Source organism: Copadichromis virginalis, linkage group LG17, assembly GCF_057382275.1.
Source record: "Copadichromis virginalis isolate Kocher_CV1m ecotype Utaka linkage group LG17, C_Virginalis_male_GT1.1, whole genome shotgun sequence".
NCBI lineage: Eukaryota > Metazoa > Chordata > Actinopteri > Cichliformes > Cichlidae > Copadichromis > Copadichromis virginalis.
The window spans coordinates 16,514,666-16,529,659 of NC_140634.1; the positions used below are offsets into that span (position 1 = coordinate 16,514,666).

At 39.2% G+C, this 14,994-nt stretch overlaps 1 long non-coding RNA gene across 1 annotated transcript; it reads left to right on the forward strand.

The window, feature by feature from the left end:
* The first annotated feature begins 2,441 nt into the window (after positions 1 to 2,441).
* Positions 2,442 to 8,544, forward strand: LOC146689185 (uncharacterized). Its single transcript, XR_014916098.1, has 2 exons — positions 2,442 to 5,110; positions 6,175 to 8,544. It is a non-coding gene; the product is annotated as an uncharacterized LOC146689185 (long non-coding RNA).
* The last annotated feature ends 6,450 nt before the right edge of the window (positions 8,545 to 14,994 follow it).

Here is a 14,994-nt window from a genome sequence, read left to right on the forward strand (position 1 = left end):
AGCAGAAATCCTGTGTTGAACATGAAGCCAGCATCCCACCGTTAACAAACATAAGTCAAACGGAGTCATATAAAAAGATACAGAATCACAGATCTTCTGTAGACTGTGAGCCACCTGAAAACACCTTAGACTTTGAAAGATGGTTAGAGACATTAATTCAGGCTGTGCTTTCAAAGCTTGGTAAACTTTTAAAGTGCCCTCATTCTCACCAAAAACGTTTGTTGGATCTACTCTTGGACAAATTCAAGGGGATGGATTTGCATTTAGACCGAAAAGTGCAGAATTATTTTGACTGCATTGCTAATGCCATTTTCACTGATATTTGTGACCAATTATATAATTGGTCACTAATATCATTGGAAATGGGGAGGAGTGGGGAGGAGGATTCAATGAATTTAATGGGAGAACCAATATTTAATATCATAACTACTTCAGTATTCCAAGAACACCTGTTGGCAGTAACAATTATCGATAGACTGGAATCATATGAAAAGAAAGAAAGATGCAGACTTTCAGTGGAAATCTTTGTGGAAGGACTGATTTCCCAGGTTGCAAAAACATCAGACACAGTCTTCAGCATTGAAAATGCTGAAGCTATCTCCAACCGGCTTACCATGAAAATCTGGACTGAAATCAGGGCAGAATACAACAAAATCCCCCCAGAGAAGTTCAAGAAACTCAGCGAGAGGGTTTTCAAATCCCTCTGTAAAAGATGGAAGCATGTAGCGGTTATTGTGACATCCTGGCAATTAAACGTCCAAGATCTTGATGAAGATATTGTTAAAACTTTCAAAAGAAAGATATTCCCAGAACCAAGTTGGATATCTAAGTGCTTTTCATCGGTGCGTGCATTTTTTGGGAGGTTTAAGGGAGGAAACAAAGTTTCCCCTTTATAGTGACATCGTGATATCAACAGCAAGATATTTTCTAAAACTCACTGGACACTTTAAATTAGCTAGTTTTACATTTAGATCAGATCAAGTCATTTTTGAAATCCCCAGGAATGGTCGCGGCAGATGGCCACCCCACCCTGAGCCTGGTTCTGTCGAAGGTTTCTTCCTCTTAAAAGGGAGTTTTTCCTTCCCACTGTCGCCTCGTGCTTGCTCAGAGGGGTTTGTTCTTTTGGGGTTTTCTTTTTAATACTGTAAGTTGTTACCTTACAGTGTGAAGCACCTTGAAAACACCATTGTTTCCTTTGGTGCTATACAGATTGAAGTGACTTGCACTGACAACATAACTAAGCTGGGACTTTAATTTAACATCAATAAAATTATAAAAATATTACATCTTGATTTCTGCTTGTTTTCATTGTCTGTGACTTAATGAATACAAATGTGTAATTTAACAGATTTTTTCTTTATGTTAGTCTGACCGGTGATTCCACGTTGGCCTTAGGTGTTGGCGCGGATACGCTGCAGCCCCTGAGCCATTAATGGCCCAGCACACTACAGTAAAAACAAAACAACAGCCATCTCTCCAACTAGGAAAGGAAAATAATAAACTGCCTCCTTGGAGGCAACCTGACTCAAAACAGTTGCAGTCCAACTCAGACCGACTGCAATCACTCTCAGGCAGATTGATGAAGATCTGCAAATAACTGTTGTCTAATTTATAAACGCAGACAGATTGCCAACACGTCTGTTTACAATAGAGGACTGTACTTACATGGTTGCAAACTGGTTGTTGTCTTGCTTATATGAAAACATTGCTTTGGAGCAATGAAACTCAAACACATTCATTTTTAAAATGCCTCAAAATGAAATTTTGAAATATTTGGCTTTATGCTTTGAAAGTGCCGTTGTGAGTGGGAGTGTGAAATCCTTACTTGATGTGTTCCCTTTGCCTTTACTGTTTTCAGTTTTATTTGTCATATGCAAGTTAGCACAGGGTCAACATTGCAATGAAATGTGTTTGACGAGCAGCAGTCACTCAGCAGCATGGTACAGTAGAAATATAATAAAATATAATAAAATAAAAAATAGAAAAATAGTAAAGAGCAAAATATTAGAGAGACGTGGTAAAAGAGAAAAGATGACTAAATATATATGTATCTATAAATATAAATATATGTACACTAGTGATTAAATAAGAAAATCTTGAAAAGAAATATGACGGGAGGCCAAATGGGATGTTGCACAGGAATGAGCAGCAGAAAATTACAGTATTACTCAGACTTTTAATAGTCATATTGTCAGTTTTGGCCGACGGTCATGGGTCACTTCCACTAAAATAGCACGAGACTGGAGTAAAATGTACTTTATTAATGAGAACACATGGTGATACAGCAAAGAATCCAACCCTTCTGAAAAGCAAATGGCTTCCTGTTATACTCTACCTGATTCAGGTGAGCATCTGGAATAGACCAAGTCTGGGGGTCAGCAAACCAAAGGAAAACAAAACCCTCCCCATAAGAAAACCACTACAATATAACCAAAATATAACACATCATAGACATATGAAGATTTGGAACAAGTCCTATAAATAATTCCATAACATATAAACTTCAGTCTCTTCTATATACATTAAAACAGCGGTCCCCAACCTTTTTTGCGCCACGGACCGGTTTATGCCCGACAATATTTTCACGGACCGGCCTTTAAGGTGTCACAGATAAATACAACAAAATAAAACTAGTACCGGTACCGGAAAAAAAGAAGATTTATTCATAACACACGTGAAAGACCCAGGAAAACAGAGTTAACGATAAAAACGATAACAAAATAACGATAAAAAACGATAAAAACTCTGAAAACCATACATTTCACACCCGAGCCTCATCTCTCGACCAAACGACGGTCCGTGGCCCAGCGGTTGGGGACCGCTGCATTAAAACACCTTAACCACACAGTTAGGTTTCAGCCCTCGCTGACTCAGAACAAAGTAAGACAATCAGAGTTCGATTGGTTTTTACTTGTGCAGGGGAAGCCTGGTCAGATTCTCAGAGTTGCAAGCTCTACACCCAAACTCAGACAACTCCAACTCCAGCCTTTTATTGAATGAAAACAGTTACACAACTGCCCATTGTAAACCCCATATGTTGTGTGGTAAAAGCTAAGGCACTGTGTGTGTGTGTGTGTATGTGTGTCTGTATACGTGACTTCCTGGTTACAAACGTTTTAACCGCATCTCTAGTCATAAAAGGGCATCTCCCCTCAACCTCGTATATGGCTTAACCTCTTTAACAGTCCACCATTTACATGGTGAGCCCATACTGTAAAGGGCAGGAAGTGAACATTCCTTACCAAATAAGGAAACCAGAATCTTACATAGATTGTGCCTGCAGTTGAAAACTATAGCTAGTAACATCCCCAACATCCTACATGTGGGGGAGGAACAGAAAAATATCTGAACATACAGTTCAAGACAAGGTCCAAGCACAATAATGACAACTTTTAACAAAATCACTCCAACACACACTCCCCTAGCCTGGCACATTGGTTTGCTCCAGGAGCTCATAAGCAGGTGATTGAGCTGCTTTTACTCTTTATAAAGTGAGTACTGTTAACACTTCTCTTTTTACATATACAACTAATTTAGGTTACAGACAAATGATTAAATGTGAACAGCTCTAACACGGGTTCTTTTCCTGACACAGGTAGGATGGCCAGTCCCCCTGTCTCTTCACCTTTCACGAGTCACTTAAATAACAACCCAAAAAACCTAATAAAGATCACAATCAACCAGTGTGTGTTTTTCTTCATTATGGTTTTTAAATACAAATCAGTCAGTCAATTAATAAAAATACAAGTAAGGGTAATGGAACCCCTGGTCTCCATTACACACATAAATACCATAAAGACACTAAGTCGTAGAGCTCTGAACTCCTTGCTTTTATGATATTTACACTTCTTCTTGGCCTTCTCCTTCACTCTGAGTCACTCCAGGATAAACGCATCAGCTCAGACATTCAATAATTAAAATATGTGTAGGTGACCGTTTGGCAGAAGACGATGTCGAGGCGGTACTGCAGTGACACGTCCGTGGCTATTGTCGGGGAGGTGTCCTGCATCAGCAGGAAGTCCATAGACTTCTTGGCTTTGTTGCTCATCATGGCTCTGTAGTCCGTGGGCGTGGCCTGCAAAAAGTGTAAATAAACCATCAGAGACCAAACACAATTATGCCTTCCAACCACTAGTTTAGACAACATCTTGCAAAGAGTGTGTATTTCAGAGTGCAGTTGTTTTTAAATTTGACAGAAACAGAAAAAAAGATGGAACAGAAGGACAACAGGGAAAGCAGAAGCACCGACACACTGAAATCTTTTAGGGTCAAGCTCCAGAACTAGCCACAAATCCTGCTGGAAAGAACCTAAAAATACTTAAAAATACTTGCAGAGATCGAATGGAGCCGTTAACTCAAAAGCCTGGTGTCAGGCATGTTCTTTAATAAATAAGAAACGAGCTGATATGTTACAGACCCCAGTCTTTACGTAAAGAAAACGCTGACATTTAGAGCGGTCTCGCAGCAGATTTTAAAACAGTGACACTGATTTGTGGGGTTTTTGTGCACAGATTTGAACCTTTTTGTTTTATCCATGTCCTTGAACACAGCTTGTGACTTGGGCGCTTTCATATGTACCGATTCATTTAGGTTTGTGCACTGAGGCCAGATTTAGGTATTAAAAACGAGTCAGTCATAACACTTCTTACATTAGTTAAAAAGCTGAGCTTACACTAAACCAACATTTAAATTTCCCCTTGTGGGACTAATAAAGGTATATCATATCATATCATTACTACAGTATTGCTGCAACATTGTAAAGACAAAGATGACACACGGACCAGACATAAAACACTGAACACTTTTTAAAGAAGAGTCATTTAAGAATTCAACTGCTTGAACTATGTTATTTTAAAATTGACAGTAGAGCAGAAGTCACTGCATCATTTCATCATCAACACGAACCTGAAAAAAGCTGTCTGATATATAGATAAAATAATAACAAACAAACAAACATACAGATATCACTAAACAAAACACCTTATCTTGGTTTTCTAGGTGTTGCTGATGGTGACATAGGAAACTTCAGGATCCACCTAAACAATGAAGAGAAAAACATGCTGACTCCTCAGTAATATCCATCCACTTATCCTTTTCAGTGTCGCGGGGGGTGCTGGAGCCTATCCCAGCTGTCATAAGGCGAGAGGCGGGGTACACCCTGGACAGGTCGCCAGTCTGTCGCAGGGCCAACACACAGAGACAGACAACCATTCACGCTCACATTCACTCCTGCATTCACACCTATGGGCAATTTAGATTTTTCAATTCACCTATACCTTTAGACGTGCTTGTATGAATGGGTGAATGAGGCATGTTGTTTACAGTGCTTTGACTACTCTGGGAGAGTAGAAAATTGCTATATAAGAATCAGTCCATTTACCAATAAAAAAAACACTGCAAAACACACAAAACAAAATAGAAATAAGAAAAATGGTAACAGACATAGGAAAAAAAACGTAAATAGGAAAAACGAAAACAGAAATAGGAAAAAACAGATTTCCAAAAGCAAAGGGGAGTGTTTCTGGGGAGACAATAACCCGACGGACCAGTTGCAGGAACCCAAAACATGCTAGGTGTGTTTTATCATGACTCATATAATACTGATGATGAATTTTTAGGCTAATAGTTAGGCTAACACATATACCACTCATCTTTTCTTTCCTCACAAAACCGATAAATCCTCCACTTCTTTTAAGTGTCTCCCAGCGCAATTCTTAGCATATTTTGGTTCCTGCAACTGGTCCGTCAGGTTATTGTCTCCCCAGAAACACTTTGTGCTTTTGCAAATCTTTTTTTTTCCTATTTCCGCTGTCGTTTTTCCTCTTTTCGTTGTGTTTTGTGTGCTTTTGCAGCATTTTTCTTATTGCTGGTGTTGTCTTAAGTTGCAGTGGCCTCTCAGGGCCACCGTACAACACATGTTCTCCCCGTGTTTGCGTGGGTTCTCTCCGGGTACTCCGGCTTCCTCCCACCGTCCAAAGACATGCAGCTTGTGGGGATAGGTTAATTGGATAATCTAGATTGCCACTAGGTGTGAGTGTGAATGGTTGTCTGTGTCTCAATGTGTTAGCCCTGCGACAGACTGGCGACCTGTCCAGGGTGTACCCTGCCTCTCGCCCTATGACAGCTGGGATAGGCTCCAGCACCCCCCGCGACCCTGAAAAGGATAAGCGGAAGTGAATGGATGGATGGATGTTTCAAAACTCACAGGATTTTCACTCTTCTGCATTTTGTTTCCTGGAAAGACAAAAACAGTCAACTCTAACATTCATAGAACAACTTACAAATGTTGTATCTGTAAATGTTCTCACCTTTCATTCTTTTCCTTATGATGAGACACACAGCTCTTATCAGCAGTGCGACCAAACCAATAGCTCCATCGATGTACCACGAAACTAAAACTTTGATGGGGTTTTTTTTATCTTCACTAAACACTTTTTTGCTTTGTGTTTATTATTGTGCTACTGCAAGTATTTCATATATTAGTCAGTTGATTGTTACTGTAGGGCAGCTCTAGGACAATCCCTGATGTGATGTAGCTTGCTTTTATCCAGCAGATACGACATCTCATGAGGAGGTTCGAACCCTGTACCCTGACCTTCCCACTGACGCACAAAGTCTGCACATCCAGAAGCAGGCCCTTCTACGTGAACAACAGCACAACAGTTTCTATTTCTTTTAATATTAGAAGTCAGTTATTCATTAATGAATACAAATGGTGACTGAAGTTATTTAGACAGGACATTAAACAATAAACTTCCAATAAATTATGAACAATGTGTGACTGAATGTGTTCAGTGAAAGACTTTGAAAATATCGCAGCATAAAACCAGTGTAAAAGTATTCAGACTACTTTTGGGGGTATTTATTTGATGATGCAACCAGAAAATGTGCAGGTTGTGAGTTTAACATTTTCAACACTGGAGAAGAAGTACATGTACACAGACTAGCTAATGACAAACATTTTTTTTAAATTAACCTTTATTTAAACAGGTTGTTCATTTTTCTGAGCTTATCTGGTGTCTAGTTTTGGTGGCAGTAGCATAAGCAGAGAAGACCCAGACCTTACTCTCCCGAGCCAGCTCCTCCATTATTTGGGGGACACTGAGGCATTCTCTGCTGAGTGCTGTGATCTCCCCAACATGTCCTGGGTGTGTCCTGTCTGTCCTGGTGGGACATGCCTGGAACATCTCACCCAGGAGGCGCTCAAGAGGCACCCTTGTCAGATGCCTGAACCTCCTCAACTGGCTCGTTTAGATGTAGAGGAGTAGCAGTTAACTCATGCAAACCACATTTCTCCACGCCAGTCCTAATCAGCTTACTCAGTATCACTAGATCCAATGCTGCTCCTCCAGCAGAGCACACAAAAGTAGGAGAGACCGGAGATGCCATGGCTTAGTTAGGAGACTGTTTGCTTCAAGGCCACTAGAAGGTGCTGCCATAAAACTACAATAAATGAATTGACCTTTTGACCTGCTCACACTCTTTTATGCAAAACCCTGCTGATGTTACGCACACACACACACATAAAGAGATTCTAGGTCTGACCAACCGTCTCCGCCGTGGGCAAAAAGATGACAGTCAATAAAATTCTAAAATTTTATTTATAAACACAATGAATAATAGTTAAAAGTCCAGTGTCCCATTTAGGTACAAAGTAAAAACACACAGTCCAAGGCCAGAGCCAGCTATGCCACAAAGCCAGTTGCACTCCACACGTTGTTCACTTCAACAGGGGTAGCAATTGTCCTCTGAGACCCACCACCCTGTAAGTAGAAAGCCAGTGATCACTCCATCCTCTGCAACTCAGCTACTTTCAGGCTACAGCATATAATAGGCCCTAGCCTGCACAGAGCGACAAAATAAGACAATTCACTATATAATTCACAGCCCATCCATCCCAAACATATCAGATCATTAGCGGTTTTGTCACATTACATACCTGCACTGAGAGACAAAATAAGACTAATGACGCTAAATTTAATTACGGGTCATGGACAGCCTTCATAAATGCTCATATTACTCACCCACACTGAATTCCAGCACAGGTTCATCTGGGTCCTGACTATTTCCTGCAAAATAACACAAACGTCATCAGAACATTAAGTCAGAGAAACAACATTTGGAGCTTTTGTACATGATAAATTATACTGCAGTAGTAAAACAAAGTCAAGCAGCAGTACATTTATTAAAATCACCTTCAGCTGTAATATTTAAACTGATTTAGTGTCAATTTAGATTATGTTTAGATTAAAATGAAACTAGTACCCTTGTAATGTCTTTTTAAATTAGAGGTAAATATTTGTATATTTTTTTACATAATATAATTATATTTACTGGATTTTCTCTCTATTGTAGTTTAGTATTATAGTTATTACTTGTTTTTTATTGACTTGTCTTGTTTTTACAATGATTTGCTTTGACTGCAGCCTTTAAAGAAAAGACTATCTGTTCAGTAACTATCCATCAGACTGGGTCCATGTTACCAGCCAAATGGGTAATAATTAAAGTAAGTTTTGAATTACGTATATTTGGGTGTTTAGGTGACACTTTTGCAAAAAAAAAAATATATAATTAGGTTTAAAAGAACTAAACATGTATGTATTTAAAAACAATAAGTGTGTTAGAATTACTACAGCAACAGGTTGTAGCTCACTGTACTGTTTTTGAGCACAACTTTGGCGCTTTTGCCTCATTTTTAAATCAGTGATCCCAGTAGCACAGTCTAAGCAGAGACCTCAGTGCTTGGCAAACAATCAATAGAATCAATATAATTATTAAAAAGAAACAAAATAAATGCCAACCATATAAAAAACATAAACTTAAAGAAAAAACTAAACTTGATTTTATGTCTTTAGGCTATTGTTAACAGCAAGCATGAGGTTAGTGCATATGTATTATTATTGGAAAGATTACTGCAAAGAAAAAAAAAGTTGAACCAGGAGGGGGCGATATTGCTCTTCTTACAATGAGTTACATGCAGGCTATTACTTACCGTGTCACTCACATTTATTTCACAAATTAGCTGAACCCACTTAATTCGATTTAATTGTATTTATGCAGAGCTGAATCACAACAACATTCTCCTCGAGGTGGTATAGATTGTAAGGTAGAAAGTCTACAATTAAAAAGAAAAAACCTCAATACAGTGGGAAGGAACAACTCACTTTTAACAGGAAGCACCCTCTGGCAGAACCACGGTCAGGGAGCAAACTATCAAACTACGAGGTCTTTAAAATAAGATGATTATTCAAGACCTCATGTGTGATGGGAAGGATTCTGAATTTGATGCTGGACCCACAAATCATAAAAGAGAAACACTAACTCACACACACCAGAAAGTGCCAAGAATTATAATTATATGTAATTTAGTTTTGCGTTCCTTTATAATGCTTTCAACTATACAAATAAGACACTTGGGGGCGCCTGAGCCTTGTAGACACAACAAATATTGAACAAACCTCATGCGCCCTGTTGTTGACAAAACGATAAAAATGAATGTGTCTTATTTAGGTCATTTCTGTAGTTACAGAAAATCATTTGAATTCATTTTTCCTTAAATTATTTTAACCCTTATTTGATGCTATTGAAATTGGTCTGTTGCCTCAGGGCAACAACGGCAATAAGGGTTCCACAGTGTCACAGTTTTCTGCATATAGTCGATTAATAAATGTTGAGAAAACAACTAATCGATTCAATTTTTTTATTTGAACAAGTATCAAATTGATTTTCACAGAAGCGTTCAATGGAACAAATACATAAATGGTAAGCTGACTGCTTTTTATATAGGGTTTTTGTATTTTGCTCGTGCATTAAAAAGCGCTTTATACAACATGCCTCATTCACCTATTCACCCAAACATTATTACAAGCACCTTTTCTACAATTAAGCTAAACATGCATAAAATGTTAGCAGTGGAGATTTGGCACCTGAAAGGACCCCCTTTGATCCACTCCTAGTTTGAGTCTATTTACATTTAAATACTGATACTTCAATTTTGCCTTGGTTTGAGCTCCATAAAGCAGGCAAACCAGAATTAATCACAGAAGGCAAAAACACTGAAACTACGTTTTAAGCTGCGAGCCAAACAAACCAAAGGTAACCGTGTTTTGAAAAGAGCTATGAAGAGAAACAGACAGACTACTGTAATTTCTCAATAAAATGTCGCTTATTATCGCTCACTCTCAAGAACAAAAACGTGAGTAATTTTCCAGTAGCTCACCATATTTGGGATCTTCTAACATCCACACTTCATGTTTAAACGGTGGTGCGGAGGCGGTGTACCGTCGCAGGCCGGATGTAGCATTCAGCGCGGTGTGCCTTTTTTTCAGTTGCTAAGCAACAGATTTGTCCCGCCCCTTTCGTTATGACGAGCCGGGCCAGTCCTTTGACTGGTGACGTTACAATGAAACCGACCTTATATATAGACCTGGCTGTTCAGTTGAAACGCATTCACACAGCGGGACAGCAGCGCTTTAAACGTTCAAACACGGAGTTTAACACAAAACAACATTTTAGACATAAAAAACAAAAAAGTGAAATGGCAAGCTCAAACTGTAACACAATGACAAATGATGAAACAGTTCAGACCAATCGGGATAATTCTACAGTACATGCTTTGGTATCCCTCTTGGATAACTTGTTAAGTAGTTTTTCGAAAAAGCAGTTGGACGCGCTTACCTCAGGCTATCCGGATTGCTTCACCGCTAAGCGGCTTGCAGGTTTTTTAAAGGACGTAATGGACCTGTGTGCACAGTCACTAGCAGTATCACCACTGAGGTCTTCCCAGAACTCCCCTGTACATGAAAACTGTTCTGTCCACACCACCACTGGCAAAACGGTTTTGTCACCTGTGAAATTTTTGGACGATTCTGCTGAGCAGGAGTTTGATACAGCACAGAATATAGATGCTAACAGCCAAGAAACAGCTAACACAGAAGAACGCTGTCAAAATGCTGACCAACACAGTGCTGCAAAAGCAGAAAACAATCCAATTCCAGATCCCCAGCAGCAGAAATCCTGTGTTGAACATGAAGCCAGCATCCCACCGTTAACAAACATAAGTCAAACGGAGTCATATAAAAAGATACAGAATCACAGATCTTCTGTAGACTGTGAGCCACCTGAAAACACCTTAGACTTTGAAAGATGGTTAGAGACATTAATTCAGGCTGTGCTTTCAAAGCTTGGTAAACTTTTAAAGTGCCCTCATTCTCACCAAAAACGTTTGTTGGATCTACTCTTGGACAAATTCAAGGGGATGGATTTGCATTTAGACCGAAAAGTGCAGAATTATTTTGACTGCATTGCTAATGCCATTTTCACTGATATTTGTGACCAATTATATAATTGGTCACTAATATCATTGGAAATGGGGAGGAGTGGGGAGGAGGATTCAATGAATTTAATGGGAGAACCAATATTTAATATCATAACTACTTCAGTATTCCAAGAACACCTGTTGGCAGTAACAATTATCGATAGACTGGAATCATATGAAAAGAAAGAAAGATGCAGACTTTCAGTGGAAATCTTTGTGGAAGGACTGATTTCCCAGGTTGCAAAAACATCAGACACAGTCTTCAGCATTGAAAATGCTGAAGCTATCTCCAACCGGCTTACCATGAAAATCTGGACTGAAATCAGGGCAGAATACAACAAAATCCCCCCAGAGAAGTTCAAGAAACTCAGCGAGAGGGTTTTCAAATCCCTCTGTAAAAGATGGAAGCATGTAGCGGTTATTGTGACATCCTGGCAATTAAACGTCCAAGATCTTGATGGAGATATTGTTAAAACTTTCAAAAGAAAGATATTCCCAGAACCAAGTTGGATATCTAAGTGCTTTTCATCGGTGCGTGCATTTTTTGGGAGGTTTAAGGGAGGAAACAAAGTTTCCCCTTTATAGTGACATCGTGATATCAACAGCAAGATATTTTCTAAAACTCACTGGACACTTTAAATTAGCTAGTTTTACATTTAGATCAGATCAAGTCATTTTTGAAATCCCCAGGAATGGTCGCGGCAGATGGCCACCCCACCCTGAGCCTGGTTCTGTCGAAGGTTTCTTCCTCTTAAAAGGGAGTTTTTCCTTCCCACTGTCGCCTCGTGCTTGCTCAGAGGGGTTTGTTCTTTTGGGGTTTTCTTTTTAATACTGTAAGTTGTTACCTTACAGTGTGAAGCACCTTGAAAACACCATTGTTTCCTTTGGTGCTATACAGATTGAAGTGACTTGCACTGACAACATAACTAAGCTGGGACTTTAATTTAACATCAATAAAATTATAAAAATATTACATCTTGATTTCTGCTTGTTTTCATTGTCTGTGACTTAATGAATACAAATGTGTAATTTAACAGATTTTTTCTTTATGTTAGTCTGACCGGTGATTCCACGTTGGCCTTAGGTGTTGGCGCGGATACGCTGCAGCCCCTGAGCCATTAATGGCCCAGCACACTACAGTAAAAACAAAACAACAGCCATCTCTCCAACTAGGAAAGGAAAATAATAAACTGCCTCCTTGGAGGCAACCTGACTCAAAACAGTTGCAGTCCAACTCAGACCGACTGCAATCACTCTCAGGCAGATTGATGAAGATCTGCAAATAACTGTTGTCTAATTTATAAACGCAGACAGATTGCCAACACGTCTGTTTACAATAGAGGACTGTACTTACATGGTTGCAAACTGGTTGTTGTCTTGCTTATATGAAAACATTGCTTTGGAGCAATGAAACTCAAACACATTCATTTTTAAAATGCCTCAAAATGAAATTTTGAAATATTTGGCTTTATGCTTTGAAAGTGCCGTTGTGAGTGGGAGTGTGAAATCCTTACTTGATGTGTTCCCTTTGCCTTTACTGTTTTCAGTTTTATTTGTCATATGCAAGTTAGCACAGGGTCAACATTGCAATGAAATGTGTTTGACGAGCAGCAGTCACTCAGCAGCATGGTACAGTAGAAATATAATAAAATATAATAAAATAAAAAATAGAAAAATAGTAAAGAGCAAAATATTAGAGAGACGTGGTAAAAGAGAAAAGATGACTAAATATATATGTATCTATAAATATAAATATATGTACACTAGTGATTAAATAAGAAAATCTTGAAAAGAAATATGACGGGAGGCCAAATGGGATGTTGCACAGGAATGAGCAGCAGAAAATTACAGTATTACTCAGACTTTTAATAGTCATATTGTCAGTTTTGGCCGACGGTCATGGGTCACTTCCACTAAAATAGCACGAGACTGGAGTAAAATGTACTTTATTAATGAGAACACATGGTGATACAGCAAAGAATCCAACCCTTCTGAAAAGCAAATGGCTTCCTGTTATACTCTACCTGATTCAGGTGAGCATCTGGAATAGACCAAGTCTGGGGGTCAGCAAACCAAAGGAAAACAAAACCCTCCCCATAAGAAAACCACTACAATATAACCAAGATATAACACATCATAGACATATGAAGATTTGGAACAAGTCCTATAAATAATTCCATAACATATAAACTTCAGTCTCTTCTATATACATTAAAACAGCGGTCCCCAACCTTTTTTGCGCCACGGACCGGTTTATGCCCGACAATATTTTCACGGACCGGCCTTTAAGGTGTCACAGATAAATACAACAAAATAAAACTAGTACCGGTACCGGAAAAAAAGAAGATTTATTCATAACACATGTGAAAGACCCAGGAAAACAGAGTTAACGATAAAAACGATAACAAAATAACGATAAAAAACGATAAAAACTCTGAAAACCATACATTTCACACCCGAGCCTCATCTCTCGACCAAACGACGGTCCGTGGCCCAGCGGTTGGGGACCGCTGCATTAAAACACCTTAACCACACAGTTAGGTTTCAGCCCTCGCTGACTCAGAACAAAGTAAGACAATCAGAGTTCGATTGGTTTTTACTTGTGCAGGGGAAGCCTGGTCAGATTCTCAGAGTTGCAAGCTCTACACCCAAACTCAGACAACTCCAACTCCAGCCTTTTATTGAATGAAAACAGTTACACAACTGCCCATTGTAAACCCCATATGTTGTGTGGTAAAAGCTAAGGCACTGTGTGTGTGTGTGTGTATGTGTGTCTGTATACGTGACTTCCTGGTTACAAACGTTTTAACCGCATCTCTAGTCATAAAAGGGCATCTCCCCTCAACCTCGTATATGGCTTAACCTCTTTAACAGTCCACCATTTACATGGTGAGCCCATACTGTAAAGGGCAGGAAGTGAACATTCCTTACCAAATAAGGAAACCAGAATCTTACATAGATTGTGCCTGCAGTTGAAAACTATAGCTAGTAACATCCCCAACATCCTACATGTGGGGGAGGAACAGAAAAATATCTGAACATACAGTTCAAGACAAGGTCCAAGCACAATAATGACAACTTTTAACAAAATCACTCCAACACACACTCCCCTAGCCTGGCACATTGGTTTGCTCCAGGAGCTCATAAGCAGGTGATTGAGCTGCTTTTACTCTTTATAAAGTGAGTACTGTTAACACTTCTCTTTTTACATATACAACTAATTTAGGTTACAGACAAATGATTAAATGTGAACAGCTCTAACACGGGTTCTTTTCCTGACACAGGTAGGATGGCCAGTCCCCCTGTCTCTTCACCTTTCACGAGTCACTTAAATAACAACCCAAAAAACCTAATAAAGATCACAATCAACCAGTGTGTGTTTTTCTTCATTATGGTTTTTAAATACAAATCAGTCAGTCAATTAATAAAAATACAAGTAAGGGTAATGGAACCCCTGGTCTCCATTACACACATAAATACCATAAAGACACTAAGTCGTAGAGCTCTGAACTCCTTGCTTTTATGATATTTACACTTCTTCTTGGCCTTCTCCTTCACTCTGAGTCACTCCAGGATAAACGCATCAGCTCAGACATTCAATAATTAAAATATGTGTAGGTGACCGTTTGGCAGAAGACGATGTCGAGGCGGTACTGCAGTGACACGTCCGTGGCTAT